This window comes from Anabrus simplex, chromosome 1, assembly GCF_040414725.1.
Source record: "Anabrus simplex isolate iqAnaSimp1 chromosome 1, ASM4041472v1, whole genome shotgun sequence".
Lineage (NCBI taxonomy): Eukaryota > Metazoa > Arthropoda > Insecta > Orthoptera > Tettigoniidae > Anabrus > Anabrus simplex.
Window position 1 is genome coordinate 971,287,098 of NC_090265.1, and position 21,972 is coordinate 971,309,069.

Consider the following 21,972-nt stretch of genomic DNA (forward strand, 5'->3'; position numbering starts at 1 on the left):
CTCGTCATAATCACCATAGTTTCCTTCATAAATCAGTTTCACTGAAGTAGACCAGCACTTCTTTTCAACAATTTATAGGTTTTCTTGCAGATCCTCGAACCTCTCATTCCAAGATCAGCTGACCTTATAGCGTCCCTCGTTGTTAATAGAAACGGTATTCTGAAAATAGTCAAGTGCTGCAATTTCCATTTCTTCTCGGGACTTCTTTTCCACGGGATCTTTGATTCCAAGAGTGTCTAATTTCCACAGTTCAGTCACACTAGAACTCGATGTCAGCAGGGATGTTACAAACATGTTAGCGCTACAGGAGGAATGACGACCCGCCAAGACTTCCCATAACAACCCATCCCAAACTGGTTTCTACAACTACTGGTCCAGAGTTCAAAGTTTTAATTCCCCCGGTCAGAAACGGCCCATACTCGTCAGCTTCCGGGAGTTCATTTTCCGGTCTATTGGGACCGCAATCAGAAACAAATGTTTTGTTAAGGGACCCCTCTGAAGCCTAGGAATTTCACCACAATCACAGGCTGATTCAGCACAGGGATCCTTCAACAATACTCTCCATCCACGCTACAATCTTCAACTAGTAGGTGGAATGCAACTGCCACTCAATTTCAGCATCTCCAAACCAAGCATGAGGTAATGCCTCCGCACCTGATGAAGTCCAATAGACACAGCACTTCTTTCCAGTAAATAAGATCTCTGTGATCCACTGCCGATCAAAGCCCTGACGATGAGTTCTTGTCTTCCGGATAGGATCTTCACCATTAGGGTTTGAAGGAAAGCCTGTTGGCCATAGCTTTGACTCTCCCATCGTCGCTATAAGACATATGTGTCGGTGCAACGTAAAGTCAATCGTTAAAAAAAAAAAAACTAATATGGGTCGTAGTACATTGAATTCGAAAAAAAATTGCGTACAACACGTAATAATAAAACTGACCATCAAAGGTATTCTCGAATGTCACAAGATAAAGAAATAAGACAAAGGGAGTCTCTTTCTCCAAACTTACTGACCAGATTCAAGTATATTACTCAGTATACATAGCAGTCGATAGTAAAGAAACTGAACATTACCCTACAGAATTTCTAAATTCTTTACATCTTTCCGGCTTGCCACCACATACACAAGCTGATTTTCAAAGCGGGAGTGCCTATTATATTGTTACGTATTCTTCACACACCAAAATTATGCAATGGGATGAGATTTGTGGTGAAAATTTTGAAGAACTTTTTGATTGAAGCCACTAATTTGACTGGCGGTGGCACAGGAGAAGCGGTCTTTCCTGTAGTTCCTTCAAATTTATCTTTTGATTTCAGGAGCCCGATTCCCAGTAATACTCCACTTTGCCATGACAGTAAACAAACCGAGCTCGATAGCTGCAGTCGCTTAACTGCGGGCAGTATCCAGTATTCGGGAGACAGTAGGTTCAAATCCCACTGTCGGCAGCCCTGAAGATGGTTTTCCGTGGTTTCCCATCTTCACACCAGGCAAATGCTGGGGCTGTACCTTAAGGCCACGGCCGCTTCCTTCTCAGTCCTAGCCCTTTCCTGTCCCATCGTCGCCATAAGACCTACCTGTGTCGGTGCGACGTAAAGCCAATAGCAAAAAAAAAGACAGTAAACAAAGCGCAGGGTAAGACACTGACCGTGGCTGGAGTTAATCTCTCGTGTACAGCTTTGTGTCCCTTTCGCGTGTTACATAAAAACGAAATATTTTAGTGTTCGTTATCGGAGGTAAAACGACTGTCGTATACAAGGAAATATAAGTCCTCGGTTAAAAGTAGCCTTAAATTCATAACCGCTCCCGTTCGAGGCCGGGGTGGGTAGCTATTTAAAAATAAAACGATGTAATTCCTGCAGTTTATGTACAAATTGTGTTAATAAAATATAAGGTTTCTTTGTTTTGGTATAAAAAAATAAAGTAATAAACGCGGGCGAACCTGCGGGTACATGCTAATAACAATTAAGTATCGTTAAGATATATGTGCTGCGGGTCACTATTTCTCCGACAATCAAGGCCACAAAGCAGTTTTCGCAGGCGCAACAATGATTAAGTTATCGGCGACGATGGGTAAAGAAAGGGTTAGTGCCGGGAAGGAAGCGGCCGCGACCTTCATTGAGGTTTACTGTGAAAATGGGAAGCCATGGAAAACCATCTTCAGGGTTGTCGATAGTAAGATTCGAACGCACCATCCATCTACACGGCCGTACTACGCAGTTGAAACCGCTATCTTAGGAAGAGAAGGTCACAGTCCGACTGGATTACAGAGGTCGGCGTAAAAAGTGGTTATAATGTATCTTTCACCCGATAACTCGGGGCTGAGATGACTTGTGCCCATAGAGCCGATATTATTAACAACTAGGAGTTTTATCTTCCAGAAATTCTATTACAGTATTACATTGTTAGATTTCGTTTTTGTTGTTATTTAATGTCATGTATGAAGTATCTTTACGTTCAGGAATGTTGGGGACTGAAAGATGATGGTTTCAAGCATTTCAGTTTTCATCTCTTTTGATGGTAGCTCTATGGAATATTGTTGTCTAGTATAGAAGGGAGGAAAAGGAATATCAGTCCACATTGAACCATTGGCTATTTGACATAGGCCTATATTCCAGGGATCTTTTAACCATAAGAGGCTAAAGTAAAGCCATCTCCGTACAGTTCATGAAAGCCCTTGGATTGGAAGGTAAAGGCTTTCATTGTCCGTATTCTCGGCACTTTGGAAGAGAGTGGTTAGCTCTATATCCGGCCGCCTTTAGCGTTAGGAATTAACCTTGTAGTGTACTTATTTTTGTCGTAGGCTGAGTGAACCTCAGAGCTATGCGTTTCTCCAGAACTGAAAAGCTAAATTTTCCGAACCCACTTCCTTCCAGGTGAACAGAGCATGACTTTGCCACTGCTGTTAGGCAGTCCCTAATCATGAAAGCCTAGGATATTTAAATTATAGTGTCTATATGAAACTCTCAAAACAGTGAACTACCTATGGCTTCTAGCGAGGAACTTTTCCTAAAGTCAAATCAGGAAATTTATGACAAGTTGTTGGTTCACTCGCGAGAACAGACACTCTGAAGTGTCACATATCTGTATATATGTCTGTTGTGTTCAGTCTTCAGCCCTAAGGCTGGTTGGATCCTCAACAGCTCAGCCATCAGCTGTCATAGATGGTCTAGTAATCACTGAAGAGGCGTACTAGGGAAATGAGGAGTGAGGTAGTTTCCCGTCGCTTTCCTCACCGAGCCAGAAGTTGCTATTACATATCCGTCTGCCAAGCCCACTGAAATGCATGCACCAACCGACCCTGTGCGTAACATTTTCACACCATTCATAGCAGGGACTGGCTGCAGGAGGAATGGCATTACTAGCATCGCTCATACCTCAGTCACTTTCATATTGTCAAAGCCAAGGATAAGACAGACAGATCAATGAAAGTAACAAAATTGCTGTAGCCCATACCAGAAGACATAGTGCACTGTAAACACTAGGTCCTGTCATCAAAGGCATATATATATTACCGTTTGCTTTTGTTTGTAAACGTTACAAGGATGGAACGGAATTGTTCGTTCGTCTGGGAATGTGAGTTTAGCCAGGCTGAGCGCTGGCCTTCTGAGCCCTAGTTGGCAGGTTCAATTCTGGCTCCGTTCGGGTTATATATTTGAAGGTGCTCAAATACGCCAGCCTCGTTGCAGGTAGATTTCATCGGCTCGTAAACAAACAAAACTCCTTCGGGACAATGTTTTCGAACCCCAGCGTCTCCGAAGACCTCATAAGTACGGTAATTAATTGGATGTAAAACCAATAACATTGTTAGTCTGCTGACTTTCCTATCATAGATTCTTCGTACTAATCAGTGGCTTAATTAAGTGATGATGTAAGAAATAGATCCAATATTCGAATATTAAGGACATGCCTAATAAATTTTCGTAGCATCTATACTTCAAGCTGAAATCTTGAAACCAGAGGTAAGTTATTTTTTAGTTTTACGTGACTGTTGGCATTGTGGTCGTAGCCGGGATTCCGAACCACAGGGATTTCACTATTTTTTCAAATCCCATATGGGTGGACGGGGACTCGAACCGCGTCCCCCTTCGGGGGGGGGGGGCGGCAGTGACACTTGTCGCTCCCCCGTTCTCGAAATTGTGTTGTAAGTCCTATTGTTGGAAACAGTCTTATTTCGAAACTGAAGTTCTGCAACTTCAAAATAGAGAAGTTTTGACAGCACTGTTATTCTTCCCTAGAGAAGGTTCTTCTTTTGTATGGTAATATTCAAAGCAAGGCTGTATTGGGTGAGCACTTGCAGTATTTTGTTGCTGAAATGTCTTCTCATATGCAAGTTGTAGACGAATAATAAATTTTAATCAGAGTGAAGTAATAACCCCTGATAAAGTTAGTACGGTAACCATCGTTTCAAGGGGTTCTGGGTTCGATTCCCGGCCGGAGGAGTATTGGTTGGAGATTTTTTTCTCCGAAGGTGAAACTTGGAGACGTATGCTGAGCATTAAATAAGATCGCTTGGCTAACTGAATTACGCATCGGCATTATCAAACTGTTATTATATCATGCGGGCAAGACAAAACTGACCTTGACGTCATGCGATCTCATGACATCTTTGGCTTGTTTAAGGTGGGATGTACTACGTCAGCGGGCAGGTATCATAGTATGGGAGACAGGAAATGGAGCAAAACAGGCAGTTGGGCGTTCGCAGAAATCATGCATATCTCCGTGCGTGGGTAAACAACTCAGTTTTTAAGGTGGCTGAGTTACAGTGTCAAGAGGTCACAGGTTCGCCCGTGACCTTGTGTTTGCGTGCAGGCCCACCCAGTTGCTCTATGTGGGTGGGTGTTCTCGAACTGGAGACACGAAAACATCGTGTAACTGAACATAGAAAGATTATGCCGGAAGCGAAAATCTAAAATGGATCAATTGGAAGAGCACTCTTTCACATGTCTAAAAGTACTGTATGCAGGCTTTTCAAACCAGCCTCGCCAACAGTATCTTTCCTCTATCTATCCAGTCCACAGTATATCTCGTGCAATATTAACCCTTTTTGACCTGAATATTACCCTAGGTTAGAAAAAGAAATATTTATCATAAAATATGACCTCTTGAATAGACACACAATGGAGAGGATATTTTGAATATTTTTTCAACATTTATGACGCGCACATCTTCGTATGCAAGTTGCTCTGAAACATGTCATGGCTGTTTTTAATACCTATGCCTATATAGCTCACAAAAGCTGTCTTATATTCAAAATGGATATCTGCTCCATAATATTAAATAACATGTTATTAACTTACAACATGTAAACTATTGTGATTGATTCACGCTGTAAATTCAGGCATGTTTGCAACTTGGTGTTAATTTATTTTCCTAATTCCGGTAAGTTCTGATTGACACCATGTTATCACTAGCAGTACCAGAGAAGTTCATGAATACGTCGAGGATAATTATTCAAGAGACGTAAACTCAGGCAAAACATTCGAAGGAAATACAATACATGAAGTGATGTACATTACAGTGAGCACTGGGTCTGAATGGGTTAGACCATTTTGAGAGAAGCTGTGATTTTGTGCTATGTATTCATAAAGATCAATGGTACCCAACTAGGAATATCTTGTATGAAATCCCTTTTAGAAAAAACAACAGCAAAAGAAAAAGTACATATCGAAAAATCTATAGCATAAAAGAGTGAATTAGATCGATGTGGTAAGCCGCTCTTTGCCGTAAAACAAATTCTGTCGAATTCTAATAAAGTTCCTGTGAGCAAGTGCATTTTTGTTCCGCATACGCCAGTAATTCTGTGATACAAAAGTTTTAATATTAGAGACAAAACAAGAATTTTGTTGCAACAGTAAACAAATTTAACCAAAGACTTGTTCAAACAGCTAAAGACAATATGATAAGTAGAATGGTGCTTAAGATCGTACTTGAACGATGCAGTAGTGGGTGAGTCGTCCGCCTTCGTACCTGACTGATCAGCACCTTGGTCTTTGATCATAGGAGTCCTGGGTTCGATGCAGACGCCGCCCACGCTCATCGGCGGGTATTAATTGTAATAGCTGCACCAGGCTAATAATATCTGCACGAAAATAAAAAAGAAATCTAATTTGAGTTACTCCAGAATTTATTTCAGGAAAGCTGGTGTTAAATGTTCCTGTTCTGATGAATATTGGTACTGTGCATTCCATTGCTCATAAATATAATTTGTTAACATTCGGAAAGTATTTAAGTAGACTTGATCAGGTGAGAAAGTGTAATTAGTGTGCTTCTTGTCCATGGTTCGTATCAGTCTTTATAGACATTCGAACTAAATTTATATTCATTCTCGGTTTCTCTACAATTTAGATTTGCCTCAAGAATGTTGTTATTGATCATTGTATTACTCTTTAATGGAGGATCTTGTATAGATATCAGATTGTTTGGGCCGAAAATAATCTCTTCCTTGTTGATAAATATCTCGCTAAAATTCGAAATATAAAGTTTAATACAGCACGCATTTTACGCTTTTAGTTCAGATGATACCTGCTCCTTCTGGCCTCTAATGAATTATAACTTCTGTAGGATCATTCAGCTGGTATGTCTGTAAAGGGTGTTTGAAAATTAAGCGGCAAAGTTCCAGGGTTGTCTTCATCATGTGTAGACGAGGCAAGAAGTTTTATAAACATGGCTCCAGAAATTTGTAATTACTGAGATATCAGACTCTCAAGTGTCATTAGCTAGGGGCGTTATTTGCTACAAAATTCGTTCAAATTCCTGAAATGATTCGCTCTGTTGAATGTCCTACGGAAAGTGTTCGAAATGCCCACCACGTGCCATACTGTGAGCTTCTGGTCATCCCCTCATTGCGTTCCGAACAGGCTCAAAAGAGCCATGTTGTACGTATCGTTTTGTCAAGCCTGTACAATTCCTCCGACTTTTTGTTATTCATGTGGAATCTCCATCAGACATATTCTCATTCCATAACTACTGGTACCGACACAGTATTTCCTTTCCATATTCGGACAGGGTATGGCGGGCCTCTCAGACGGTGACGCTATCTCATGCCAGGGAGACTTGGAACTGCGAAGGTGCTGTACGGTGAAAGTGAGTGAGTGGGGGGGGGGGGGGGGTCCGTAGCATTTAATAGGAACTGTCTGACATTCGCCTTAGTGCAGAAGAACGGAAAACAACGGAAACCATTCCTAGGACAGTCGAAGGTGGGGACAAGCCCCTTCGCCTCCCGAATGTTCAGCTGCATGGCTAGTCAAGACTAGTGGCTGTTAAGCCGAAAGCCTTCTCTACTCCGTACAATATTCTACTGCTGCTACTACTACTGAGCTCGATAACTGCAGTCGCTTAAGTGCGGCTAGTATCCAGTATTCGGGAGATAGTTGGTTCGAACCCCACTATCGGCAGCCCTGAAAATGTTTTTCCGTTGTTTCCCCATTTTTACACCAGGCAAATGCTGGGGCTGTACCTTCAGGCCACAGCCGTTTCTTTCCCACTCCTAGCCCTTCCCTGTGCCATCGTCACCATAAAACCTATCTGTGTCGGTGCGACATAAAGCAACTTTTAAAAAACCTGTTACAATAAATACAGCCGAAGTTTATTTTACGTTACCGTTAGCAAAACACCAAGCTACATACCTTTTAGTATCAAAAGAAACGAACACCAGATCGAAATTTCTACTGTTAACCAGGTCACAAAGTCAAATTTGTTGAATAGCTCATTACTTCGACCACAGTAGATTCTGAAGCAGTTCGGACGGTTTTTATTAGGTCATTCCAACTTTCATGGGAGAAATATTCTTTCGGTTCCTGTATAAAATACTTGGATAGTTCAAACTAGATGCCCTGGATAACCTTGCCAGATACCTTGTCCACTTCTAGTCTCCTTTCGAATTTATTCATTTCATATCACGCATTCATCAGGATGGTGTTCTTTTCAGGGACTGATTGTTGCACACGTGTCTAGGATCAGTGGTTTTTCTAGTATGTAGAGCTCTCTTTAAACTTCCTAACTGACCTTGCTCGGTCAGTTATTCTTTTCAAATCATGACGGTTTATGTTTACAAGTCGCTTTCATATTTCCGGCTTCTTTACCAGTCACTCTTGTTCTTCGTAATGATTGATGACTTCGCCGTGAGTTCTCCATTAGTTCGATCAATGAATCAGTTAATGAATTCACTAATCCATTTTGTCTCAACATTGACACTCGTGGTAAAACATAGTCTCGGATTATCTAAAAAATGTATGTAGGTATTGTACGGGCTGTATGATCCAGTATACTCGGCTCATTGCTTCACATTGAACCAGAGTGTAAATGAAAGAAGACATTGAACAATACACTGCAATGAACAGATGATAGCGGACATTTCACGGAAGGGTGGTAATTTGAAATTTTATGTGTCTGTTGTCTGTAAGATGAGTGCTGTTACAATCACCAATGGAGTGTAGCTGCATTGAGCTGTTTCCTTTGTTTTACTGTTAATAGAGAATGCGAATCATGGACAAATCAGAATAAAGAAGGTACGTGATAATTTGTCGTTGTTGCTGCGTCATTTTTCAGGTTGAAAAAACGCGTAGGAACCATAAAAATACCGTAAGACCTCGTTTAAGTTACCATCTCAGTACTGACTTAGATGGGTTACACGTGCTCTGTGGCTGCTGCATTTGATCGTGGTCTTCAATGCAGTCTCTTAAACCGCTTTAGAAATCATCGTAAGAAACATGAATTAACGTCTTTAGTGATCGGTGGCCAATTTAAAATAAATCACACTGTTCACACTCCAGAGTATAACACCGATGATCCATTGTATTATGACCATCTACCTATTGCGATGTAGGACCACGTTTTACCTGCAGAACCGCGGGCACTCGGTGAGGCGTCGGTTAAACGAGGTGGCGGAAGGTATCCTGGGTGTCTCGTACCACAAGCGCCACAGTATTCCTCCAGTTGGCCTCTGGTACCACGAGCCGCGACAGTATTTTTCAAGTTGGCGTATGTTGCTGGGCGGTGGTGATGTAGCACGAACCCGCTTTAAGTCGCACCAAAATGTTCAGTGGGGGTACTTAGGGGCCACGGCGTTACAGCAAATTCACTATCGTATTTCTCGTACCATTTCTTCATAATCCTGGCTGTGTGGCATGGCATATTGTTCTGTTAAAATTGGCGTCCCCATCAGGCGGAGCGCACACTTATTGGACAAGGGATGCGACAAAAGGGACGTTCCAAGTGTATACAGCACGTGCAATCAAGAGGAAGCCCGCACACTTATCGGTCAAGGGCATGGACTGTCCCATGTGTCAGCGGACATGTCCCGTCGAGGTATCGCTTGTGTCCATCACTTCGCGCGTGAGTTTGGTGTAGTAATTTCAATATATGCAGCTAAATAGAGGCAACTACTAATTTTATAGCGGAAGGGGAGAAGCATGAAGTGCTGTATAATTACAGATTAAAGGATTATTCATATAGGTCCATATGTCAAAATATCTGGCGAGAAATAGGCGAAGCATTCAGCATGAGTGTTATCAATAATATTTCAGCTGGTAGAATAGGATCACTGATTTTTTTTCTCAGTTAGTGGCTTTATCATATGCAGTAACTTTTGAAATGTCTTCCAGTCCATTCTGTAATAAAATGTATGAAATTATGAAGGATCTTAAGTTTTTTTAGCCAACACGAAAGCACCATTCTCTTGGCAGTCCACGTTATGCGAGTATGAGTTGACCCAAAATCTCTTTTTTCGTCCAGTCACCCGACTTCTTCGTAATTCTCGAAGTACTGTAACAACAAGCCTTCCAAATCACTAGAGGACATCTTAACTATGGCCAACAGATGTGCATGTAGGTGGCCTATGGGACACGGGACAGGACAAGTTGTTTCAGTCGTGTCTCCTGTCCCATGTCGCGTGTCCAAGAAGTGTGCGCTCTGACTCAGGGAACACTGTTGACATGAACGGATGGACTTGGTTTCCAACAACATCCAAATACCGGATAGTTGTTAAGAGATTGGTGTACCGGAATAACGGGCGCCAGTGTTCCCCATGAAAACACCACCCAGATAATCGCACGTCTTCCGCCATCCTGTCTTCGCCTGGCCGTGAAAACCACGTGCCATAGACTCCGATGGAAATCGGCGTACAGGTGCTCGGCCGTCGACATGATGATTCAGGAATCTGGATTCATCGGACCAGGAGAGTTTCTTAAATCATCCACATTCCATTGGCGACGATTTTGAGTCCACCTCATGCGCGCTGCTTTCGGAAGAGTACAGTCAGCAGTGGAGTACGACTGGTCGTCGACCACGCAGCAGTGTTAGACGATCCGGCTGCTGGGAAATATTACTGTTCATCACCGTTGTACCTGTGGCCGCTCACAAGAGCTGCACGAGAGCAGCTCACAAGCTACGCCGTTTCGTAGATGATGGTACCAAGGCTCCGTGCCATCATAAATTGCCCTCTATCAAACGCAGAGAGAAGGCCGCTTTTCCCATTCTGACATCGGAGACACTATGCGCCTGACGACCTGCTCTCTATATACCATGCTACCAGCATATCACATGTTACTCCTTCCGCTCCAGGCGCGCTAAATGTTCCCGGCTCATCGGTGTATACTTGACCCAAAAACTGAGCTGACTCTTGTAAGAAAGAAACGTCAAACTTTGTACACTTCTTCCCATGCTGTGGTCTTTAGTAAAAAAAAAATTCTTGTCTTACTCTTTAATACACATTTGTTCAATACGCACTTGTACAATAAAACTTGCGTAATTCTTTTGTGTTAGGAAAATGACAGTGTTTACGGCAATATGTAGCGAATTTTGTGCTGTGAACTCATTTTTGAAGCATTGATATTCACGATATTAATCGGCAAAAAATGTAAATTTCCATGCATTAACAGACAGAAATCTTTGAATTATGTGCTCCTTCCTTCCCCGCTGGCTATCGCCAGGTCATTCCAGTACTGATATTTGGCATTAGTAGATTCCAGGCACAATACGCACAGTTTCACGAACCTGGCCGACATATTGAAGACGGGTACAATATCTAATCGTTATACACACTCATATATTCAGCTTATTTTCATGTTCACTGCGTTCCTAGTATCATTACCCTTCCAGTGAACTCACGTTATCCAATTACGGTAGTTTAGTACGAAAATCTTTCACTTTTGTAATTCCAAGTCTCGGTTAGTATTCATTCATAAACTCTCAGCAATACATACCCCTGGATTCCATGCCGCCACGCACTCGTTCATTAGAGTTTAATAGCTTGAGATAAGGAAGTATGATAGTGTGCGCAAGCTTAAATGATTACGGACCTTCGTATTGCTACGACATTAAATACCGACCTTTCAGCCAAAGAATGCTCTTAGAATTTTTTCACAAAAAATATTAAACCTTCTGAAAAACTCATGGTGTTATATCGGTTAGTTTATTAATGTCCAGAGAGTGTTATTTTCCTTTGATTAAATGTCGTTACGCATTAAAGTACTTATTATAATCCCGAAGGTTTATCAGTCCTTCCAGAGTTTATTCTCGAGTTAGATTCCTTTACACTTGCTTTTGGTGACAGACGACCTGTATGATTTATCCGATTTTCCTTTTAATGACTATTAAGAGGATGGAATTATCAAACTCAATTGTTATACTCGAACAATATTGTTGCTATATGTTGCGATAAAGCAAGAATGGTGATAAACGTTGTCATAATGGAACAACCGATGGGGGAAGAGGTTGTAGAATGAATGTACGGTACTTCTTCAGACGCAAGGACATGTCGGTGTTCTCGCAGAGCAATGAAAAGGAGTGTTGAAGTCCTGCGTCACAGTTCTGCATTATAACGAACCATAATACTATTTGTTCATCCACTGTCTGTCTTAATGTGATTTTAAATTCAGGAAACCTAGAAAGAATCTGCTGTGCGATATTTGGTTACTTTTTCGGTGGTACTGATCTCTCTCATCTTCAGCGAACTGCTGGTTACTGAGAAAAAAATCCTCTTAGCAAATAAGGCCACGAAAATACGACTTTATTGCGCGTTATTAAAGGTAAATTAAAAAAATACACGTAAGAGGATCAAGATAATCAGGCTGTTTTGTCTCAAGACTGACATATAACTGGGGCACAGAAGGTGCCTTTGATCGAGTGGTTTGCGTGCTAACTTTTTGAACCGAAGACTGTGGGTCCATTTCCGCGTGAGGCGAATTAAATTGGAAGATGGTAAAATCCATGCTATGCCGTTAAAGTCTGCCTTAAAGGAACGCTGAGAGAACACTTGTTTGTATTCAGTATGCTAAGGTTTCCTAGCATTGTTCTATAAAGCAGAGCAAAATGCGTCGCGTTTAGGAGAAATACATCTAAAGAATTCTCTTCCTACTTAGAATTTCCGCAATTTTCAAATCTAGGACCATTTCTGATTTTACTTTTTATTTATATTGATTACTGATGACATTCCAGCTGCTTATTTCATCCAGATCTGAAATTATGCAGGCGTTTTTCTGCAATCGCAAAATAATTCCAAACCCGTTAAAGCATACAAATGCAAAGAGTAAACAAGGAGGTTAGCTCGGTGGCCAAATTTTTCTTACACTATGCAGATTTCAAGACAATTTTGCGATTGAAGAGTGAAATTTGGGTGAATTTATGATATTTTATTTGTGGGGCGTTAGTCGTAAATTTATTAAGAATTTCACTGGTGGAAACTGTAACAGCAAGAGCGGCTTGGTTTATTACGCTATAAAACAGTGTTATGTCAACATTGTGCTGTTATGCTCGCCTGAATATTGTCATGCTGAGTGTCGAAGAAATGTTAAATGTATTACTGAAAGTCAGCCTATTGTGCTGTTCAGCTACGTACCCAATTGAGCGAGATTCCATCGCAGGTACTTAGTGAAGTGCGTGTAGGGGGTGGGGGCAGGGCGGTTCCATGTGTTGTTTTATCCTGTCACGCTCAATCCGGAAGAGATCTGGAGACCTAGAAGGCCTAGTAGCTGCCTGACGTTCTCTACAGTGTAGTGCTACTTGTTCAGAGTTGTCCTGCTGGAATGTTTAGGTCCGTGAGGTCACCCGTAAAGGGAAACAGGTCGGGTTTAACAGTCCGCAGCGATCGCCAGGCAGGCTCCTGTTGTGCTGAGGCCCTTTCGACATTTTTCTCTTCGACACCCTGAATACCCAACGGAGACTGAAATAGTAAGAATGCTCATATTTTTTTCACAACAGGCAAATGCTGGGGCTGTACCTTAAGACCACGACCGCCACCTTCCCAATCCTATCTCTTTCCCGCCTTTGTCGCCGAAAATCTTCGATGTGTTATTGCGACGTTAAATCACTAGGAAAAAGCTCATATTTTCTTGTTTTAACTAATTTTATAATTTCAGTTGTTTGCCCCCTTAATAATTCTCAATAAACCAAAGCGATTTTAAAATCTTATAATTAAGGGAGGGAGTTTATATATGTATGTAGGTACGAGGGCAAGTCAATAAGTATCTGCAAGTTCCCTCTAATTGTCTTTAGGTTGGCTCTGTGGCGTTGTGTGCTCACCAGTCGCTAGATGGCACCGTTGTCTACGTCTGTGCTAGGTTTCAGCGTTATCAGATCAGTACAGCTTGCGCTGTTGCGACGTAAAGATGGCCGCGCCACTTTCTGTTTGCACCAAGGAAGAAGTGTTCCGTAATCCAGTTTTTATGGTCTGAGGGTGTACCAGGAGCGGAAATTCATAGAACTGTGACGCATCTGTTATTCAGTATCATTATCACGCACTTGTTCAATATTGGAATCAGTTACGCCTGGACGCCCGAATCTTTCCTCATCCTTCACACTTCGTGCGACCCCTTATGAACTGTTCAATCCACTGGTAAACACATCGCTGTGGCAAAACATTGTCCCCGTATTGTGCTGAAAGTCTTCTATGAATTTCCGCTCTTGGTACACTCTTAGAACACAGAATACGGTTTACGGAGCGCTGTTCTTCCTTGGTGCAAACAGTGTGTGCCCCGACCATCTTTTCGTCGCAACAGCGCAAGCTGTTCTGATCCGATAATGCTGAAACCTACCACAGACGTAGACAACGGAGCCAACGCCATAGAGCTAACCTAAAGACAATTAGAGCAAAACTGCAGATACTTATCGACTTGCCTACGTATGTTTAGCCCCATCCCCTAGTTCCGGATCGCCTGGAACTGAGGAGAGAGAGTAATCCTTTATTGCAGTTCATATTATTCCGTCACACGCATGATTTTCCTGTTACAAATTCATATACTACCACCTTAAAATTGCTATTACACCTTATTACTATTTAAAACCAATCTCTTTTTTTTTTTTTTTTTTTTTAATATTTACAGTATGTTTGCCCTAGACATTAACAGTAGTGTAGTGTAGGATAACATGTATTTCACCCTCATTAATTAGTGCAAGTATTTGTTTTGTTAAGATTCCGAACAGATTTCTCCTTAGCTTACAATAGACATTGTAACTGAATGACTGTACGAATAAGTGAATGGATGTATTTAACATTTCTTATAATATTCTTTTTCTCTTGCAGATTCCTGCCTTTGTTCTCGATATAAGATGGGCCATGAGTAAGTAAAGCATTCTTTTCTTTAAAATACATGGTGTTGGATAGATGTTAAGATTAATATTAACGATGAATAAATTGAAGTGGTTTCAATATGAATCGCGCAGGTGACTGCAGCATTGTATAAGAAAGATGTTGCAAACATCCGCCATAACCCGGTCACTTGCATATTTCATAGCCAAAGATAAGACTGTGGGAACAAAACAGAGGCGTTGGAAGACCCCAAAAGAGTTGGCTCGATGACATAAAGCTGTTGGCTGGAACACGCTGTTTCAGAGTGGCTCAAGACCGAAGACGATGGAAGCATATGGAAGAGGCCTATTTAAATAGGCTAGAAAAGATATTTCTGTTAGTGGAGCAATATAATGAAAGAACGACATAAGCTATTACTTTCGAGAAACAGATTGCGCCTCAACTACTCGTGCTACCTGTTGAGCTGTATCAGATTTCTTTCGACCGGGCTAGTTGGCCGTGTGGTCAGGGGCGCGCAGCTGTGAGCTTCTATCCGGGAGATAGTTAGTTCGAGCCCCACGGTCGGCAGCCCTGAAGATGGTTTTCCGTGGTTTCCCATTTTTACACAAGGCAAATCCTGGGGCTGTACCTTAACACCACTGCCGCTTCCTTCCCACTCCTAGGCTTTTCCTATCGCATCGTCGCCATAAAACCTATCTATGTCGGTGCGACGTAAAACAATTTGTAAAAAACTTTGGGAATATTTCCAATAGTCTGCTAGATATAAGTAAGCTTACCGGGCAAAAAATTAGTCACCCCTGGAGGAATAATTACAAGCATCATTTAAAACCGTGTACCTCCGCCTCTGGACTTGATAACCGCCTGGATTCGGTTAGAAAGCGAGTCCACAAGGTTGTGCAGGTATGTCACATCGAGATGAAGCCACTCGCTGAGGATTTGATAGCGCAATTCAATCAAATTGTGGGTATGCTGGTGTCCGTGTGGCTGTTGCAACATGTACCACAAATTTTCAATGGGGTTCAAGTCAGGTGATTTTTCTGGCCAATCGAGATGTAATAGGGTTGGGGAATGTTCATAAAACTAGTCACTTATGCGTCCAGCCCGATGAACTTTGCTGTTGCAAAAACATGATTCGTCACACCACATCACGTCCCGCCAGTCAGCTACTGTCCACGCTCGATGATTTCTAGCCCATTGAAGACGCGCATGTTTATGTGCCTATGTGAGCAATGGCCTCATGCGAGGTGACCTACTCTAAATGTTCATTGCATTCAGTTTCCGTCGCAATGTTCTCTCACCGACATGTTGGGATGGACCTTCATTCACTGACTGCAGCAATTCCTGTCGGGTTTGGAAGAGATTTTGATTCACAAACCGTGAAACGCGTCTCCGGTCCCTCTCAGTCAGGATCTTTTTCCGACCACAATTCTGACGTCATGTTTCTTAGCCACGTGTAGTACACCACTGCTTGTAAACCTGTTGAACAGTCCGCTGCGAAACACCAACTAATCCAGCAACTTCACGCACCGTATGGCCATGGGCTCGGCCAAACACGATTGTCCCTTTTTGCCACTCTGTCACATCCTTATGTCTTACCCATGTTGTCGCACAATGTCCGCTTGAAACACCATTAATGTCTCGCTGATCGCTGCCTTATGCTCACGTACAGACAGTGCGCTATCTAAACATACTAAACGATCCATCTGTGCGTACGAACTACGGGGACTAATTTTTTGTCCTGTGAGCTTAGTCCCGATGCATTGCAAGTAAATTCAGACAAGATCGTGCAAGATATCAGATTCTTAATTAATAATTAAAAAAGAGTTTTAGAACGGACTTTACGTTTTGTTCATTTTAAAATACTCATTGAGCACTTTTCTTCGTACTTATCCCATGCACATAATCCAAATTCCTAATATTTATAATACAGTGTTGTTAGATAAGAGAGGATGAATATTGTTACAGAAATAGGAGACATGAGTATACACGGTCAAATTAAGAGGTACACCAGAAGAGTGTGTTATGTTATCGAAGGGTGTTAAATAGAAACCTGGACATACAAGTAATACTGACAGAAGGAGCAAGATTTCTCTCTAAGTAGTTTCTTCACTCAGGTAACCTATACGCGATCTCAACCGAAGAGTGACAATTTAGTTCTCCGTTACCAGATCATATATCAAAGATCTTTTGTCACGGAACCGTGAAGCTTGAGATGTGTAGGCCTATATGTACTGCCTTCTGTGTTCGTATTTAGGACATTTACCAAGCCTAGAAGACTACAGGAACGAAGTGTTTTATATTTCATTCAACCTTACATCAATGTGGGAAAAGGTGAAATTGTAAACCACGAAAAATTATAAACGGTAAGTGGCTAGTTTTGTGGTCCGTCAAAAATTAGCTGGACGGATTGTATTCTGCTAAAACATAGGTATGTTGAACCCGTTTACTTTCCGCTTTAGGCAGTACTAAACAGTAGTCAGTCATACAATAGACATTACTAGACATCTCAAGTACTGTGCAATATTCCAGAAAGAGATATTACCACAGGGAGACGCAGTTGTTCCGAACCGCACGTTATTAGACTTCCGAGACCTGGACAGTCTTTGATTTTCACGCCCTTCATGGCACTTCCCCTCCAAGTTTATTAGAAAGCTTACCTGGTTCAAAACTACGTCCCGCTTCAAACTCACACAAGTTTTTTATCAGTATGCCATCGCTTTTAGCGATAATTTCATAACTAATCGAAAGCTTATAATTGGCACGTACATTTTACATAACCGTATGGCGGTTTGATGTATTGTGTAAATAGCTGTCGCATACATGTTTTTTTACAATTTGTTGTACGTCGCCCCGACACAGATAGGTCTTATGGCGACGATGGGATAGGAAAGACCTAGGAGTGGGAAGGAAGCGGCCGTGGCCTTAATTAGGTACAGCCCCAGCATTTGCCTGGTGTGAAAATGGGAAACCACACGGAAAACCACCTTCAGGGCTGCCGACAGTGGGGCTAGAACCCACTACCTCCCGGATGCAAGCTCACAGCTGCGCGCCCTTAACCGCACGGCGAACGCGTTCGGTAATACATATTTTTACAAAAGTCGTGCAGTGATGACACAAAAAGTTCTTTAAAGGCGACTGTAGCTTAGTATACGGCAAAGGAAAATCGACTATCACCCCACTAACGTTCGGTGGGGTGCCTAACAGCATAAAACGTCAGGCGCGGCTGACTCACCCGGTATACACATACAGGCATATGCTGGGGCTGTACCTTAAGGCCACGTTCACTTTCTTCTCAGTCCTAGCCCTTTCCTATCCCTGTCTGTGCTGGTGCGACGTAAAATAAATAGCAAAAAAGATGCATACGATATTCGCTCTAAAATACATTGTTTATGACACAAATGAAACTATTCATTTTCCTGCTTTCTAATCTGTAAAAGATACAAAGTCATTCGCACTTTGTAACTCCTGATCTGAAGATGAGACGAGACTGCGGAAAAAAAATGTACATTTAAAATTTATTAGATTTTACATGGCTGTGAAACTACAGTATTTACTGTCACCCATTTATTCTCCCAATAAACCAAACGTCATGGCACAACAGGACCGACAGGCTATGCCCTACCAAGCGACCGCTAGTCAACTCTTAAGATCACGAGGTGACGCGTGATCAGCACGACGAATCCTCTCGGCCGTTATTCTTGGCTTTCTAGGCCGGGACCGCTATCTCACCGTCGGATAGCTCTTCAGTTGTAATCACGTAGTCTGAGTGGACCTCGAATCAGCCCTCCGATGCAGATAACAATATTGACCTGGCCGAGATTCGAATCCTGGGACCTCCGGGTGAGAGGCATGAACGTTATGTCTACACCGTGGGGCTGGTATGTACCTATTCGCCCAGAAAACATTCATGGTTAACATTGATGCTTTCACGGCCCGTACTTGTAGACATGGGCTTATGCCGTGTCATGAAAGCAAGGTGAAACTCTTTATGAGGAAGTCTTCTACAGTGCGAAACGAAAACAGTCGAGATTTTCTTCTGAAGACGCAGAGCAAAGTTCTCTGCGAAACGTACCTTGTTTCTGGTATTTAGGAAGCAGAAAATCATTAACGCTGTTATCACCTGGAACAGGAGCACCAATAAAAGGGCGGTCCCATTTCAAGTACGTCGTGGGATGCTGGCTAACATAAGAACGGGATTCGGATGAAAAAAATTAAACCAGAATCGGCATTGCAAGAAGTGTGCTTCTGAAATGATTTACTGTGCAACCATAACAGCCGATTCGAAACACGTTGGCGTATTCTGGGGTTTTGTGTTACGGGTGTCAAAGTATGGACACTAAGAAATGTGCGTGTATCGCAGAATCTTTATCAGCACATGGGTAGACCACGTCACCGACGATGACGTACTCCGCCGTGCGGGAAAATTAAGCGAATTCGTAACCGTTCCAAAACAATGGAAAACGATCTGTTTCGGTCACATCGTGAGAAATTTCAAATATAGTCTGATACAATTATAGAGGTAACGTGGGCGTTGGTGGAGGTGATTGGGCGCGACAGTAATGACACATCCTCGACACGGCACAGCAATTACTCCATGATAGTCACCAACCTTGTGTGTGGAAACGGCACAAGAAGAAAAATTATGTTCACTACAATTCTTCTGAAAATCATGATATTTGTTTCTTTCATGAATTCGATAACAACAACTGCGTGTGAGTTTTCCGGTTATAAGCGCCGGTACCATTACCTGTGTCCAAAAACAATTTTCCCTTTGGTTTCGTATCGGATCCCCCTGTGAGTCCGGGCGGCAGAATATCCCCCTGCCTATCGTAAGAGGTGACTAAACCGGGCGAGTTGGCCCTGCGATTAGGAGCGCGCGGCTGTGGGCTTGCATCCGGGAGATAGTGGGTTCGAATCCCACTCTCGGCAGCCCTGAAGATGGTTTTCCGTGGTTTCCCATTTTCATACCAGGCAAATGCTGCCACGGCCGCTTCCTTCCAACTCCTAGGCCTTTCCTATCCCATCGTCGCCATAAGACCTGTCTGTGTCGGTGCGACGTAAAGCCACTAGCAAAAAGAAGCGACTAAAAGGGGCCCCAGAGGCTATGAACTTTAGAGCGTGGTTTGGTGACCACCGGGCCCTTAGCTGACTCTCGGACTTGCTTCCACTTGTGTTCCAGGCTCCTCACTTTCATCTATCCTGCCCGACCTTCCGTGGTCAACTCTTGTTCTTTTCCGACCCCTGCGCTATTAGGTTTGCGAGGGCTGGGAGTCTTTCATTTTCACGCCTTTCGTGGCTCTTATCTTCCTTTGGCCGATACCTGCATTTTTCGAAGTGTCGGATCCCTTCCAGTTTGTCTCTCTGATTAGTGTTATATAAAAGGATGGTTGCCTAGTTGTACTTCCTTTTTAAACAATAATCACCACCACCAATTTTGTATCGGATTCTTGATGTTAAAACTATCCGGTCAAGGGTTACATGAAGTAGCCTGGAGGTGGATGTGAATGAGCTGTGCTCGTGCACCAGTGAGTGACGTCACAAAGATAATACGGCCTCGCAGCCTGCGACCTTGCCAATCGCGGATGTTTGCTCTTCTCCATTTCTCTTGTCACAAGGCTATGTGGTAAGCAGTTGTTGAGGATTGTTTCTTTTTCAAGTGCTGCCGTGAGACCTATGACCTGTCTTGAAGGGGGAAACCCCTTGATTATAGCTTACCTTAATGAGTAGGGAATAGATTTTTATGTAAATAAAGTTCTTTGTACGTAGATCTACATATTTTCGGGAATTCTGTTATGGGCTAAACACATAAACTGATATCTTTTGTAGATTCCAAATTTAAAATTCAACTCATTTCAAATACTGTACATATTAAGGAAAATACAGTGTGAATGGATTTTTCTTAAATGTATTAAATCGTGACCTTCACTCCATTAGCTCGCTTGTTCGATCTTTCTTCGAAGGGAAATGGGTCTTCGAAATTGTAGCAATGCATTCCATTAGAATGTTCTTCATTCACTGGCGTACCTTGATTAACTTACACCCTTCATGTATAACCTAAAGTGAAGTGAAGTGAAGTGATTGGTGATGTGTCAAATGTGAACGTAACTGTAGATTGCCATTTGCAGCAATATGTTGTTGGATTTTTTCAAGTGATGGAAAAGTTATATTATATTCTGTCATAAACGTGGGAAATCTGTAAATGCGGATCTGTTCTCGTCATGCGGCATTTAACAGGTAATAAACATAAAATGACAGTTTCACGCGCAGCCCGTTAAAGGTGAAGCAACTTCCACTCCACATTCGTCATCTTCATAACGGTCTGACTATTAAATATATTTGTTATGTTTTTGTTACTTCTGGTACTCCTTTATACAAATTGAAACATCCAAAATTTAGACATGTTCTTACAAAATTACAGAATCAACATGGTATGGTATATGGTATGACCCTGCTTGTCGCAAAGAAACACTAGGAAATATCAGGACAGAATTTGAAAATAAAAAAATAAAAACATTGGTAAGCATGGCCGAACCACCGGACTCTAGCAGTAGAACAGTGGGAAACATTGCGGTAGGTGTGCTACAAAATAATGAAATTGTCTTCGAGTAGGCATGTAGAGAAAGGTCAGTATTGCATCATGAAACGATCGATCGCTTATTCAGTCTCTATAATACTTATGGCCGATTGGGATCAAATATGATCTAGTTACGGATGCTCTGTACATAATGAAGGCAGCGGAAGACTTCTCCGTAAGCTTCCAAAACGTCATTTGTATTGTATATGGTTCAGAGTACTTGAAAGATGCGTTATATCTTTAAGTGGATAAAATAATTTCAGGCGGCGAAACGTTTTCGTGAAAGCCGCAAGAAGAATTGATTCGTTCAAAGCCAAATCTTTTTTGCTAGTTGCTTTACGTCGCACCGACACAGATAGGTCTTGTGGCGACGATGGGACAGGGAAGGGCTAGAAGTGGGAAGGAAGCGCCCGTGGCCTTAAGGTACAGCCCCAGCATTTGCCTAGTATGAAAATGGGAAACCACGGAAAATCATTTTCAGGACTGCCGACAGTGGGGTTCGAACCTACTATCTCCCGAATACTGGATACTGGCCGCACTTAAGCGACTGCAGCTATCAAGCTCGGTAAGCAAAATAAATATCGACATCCACCTAGACCCTTGGTTACCCGTCTTGAAAACAAAGTGATAGGTGAACATTGTGAGGATGACGCTTCATCAGTTGAAATTCTTCAAAATTTGCTTGTTTCCAACAACGGCAAGCTATTTTAACCCACCACTATCTCAAAATGACTGGTGAGCGATTTGTCATGCATATGTAAAAATTGTTTTATTGAAACAAAATATAATTTTTTACAGTTTTTCAGTTGTTTACTATACAGGAAGATGTTTTTCAAGCTTTATAGGACAAAAAAAGTCAGTTCACTAGTAATG

At 42.2% G+C, this 21,972-nt stretch overlaps 1 long non-coding RNA gene across 1 annotated transcript in view; it reads left to right on the plus strand.

The window, feature by feature from the left end:
* The window catches only part of LOC136875289 (uncharacterized), a 340,845-nt gene that overhangs the window by 266,781 nt on the left and 52,092 nt on the right, over positions 1-21,972 (plus strand). The window contains exon 6 of the long non-coding RNA XR_010860419.2: positions 14,520-14,556. This is a non-coding gene — a long non-coding RNA (uncharacterized lncRNA). The remainder of the gene's footprint in view (positions 1-14,519; positions 14,557-21,972) is intronic.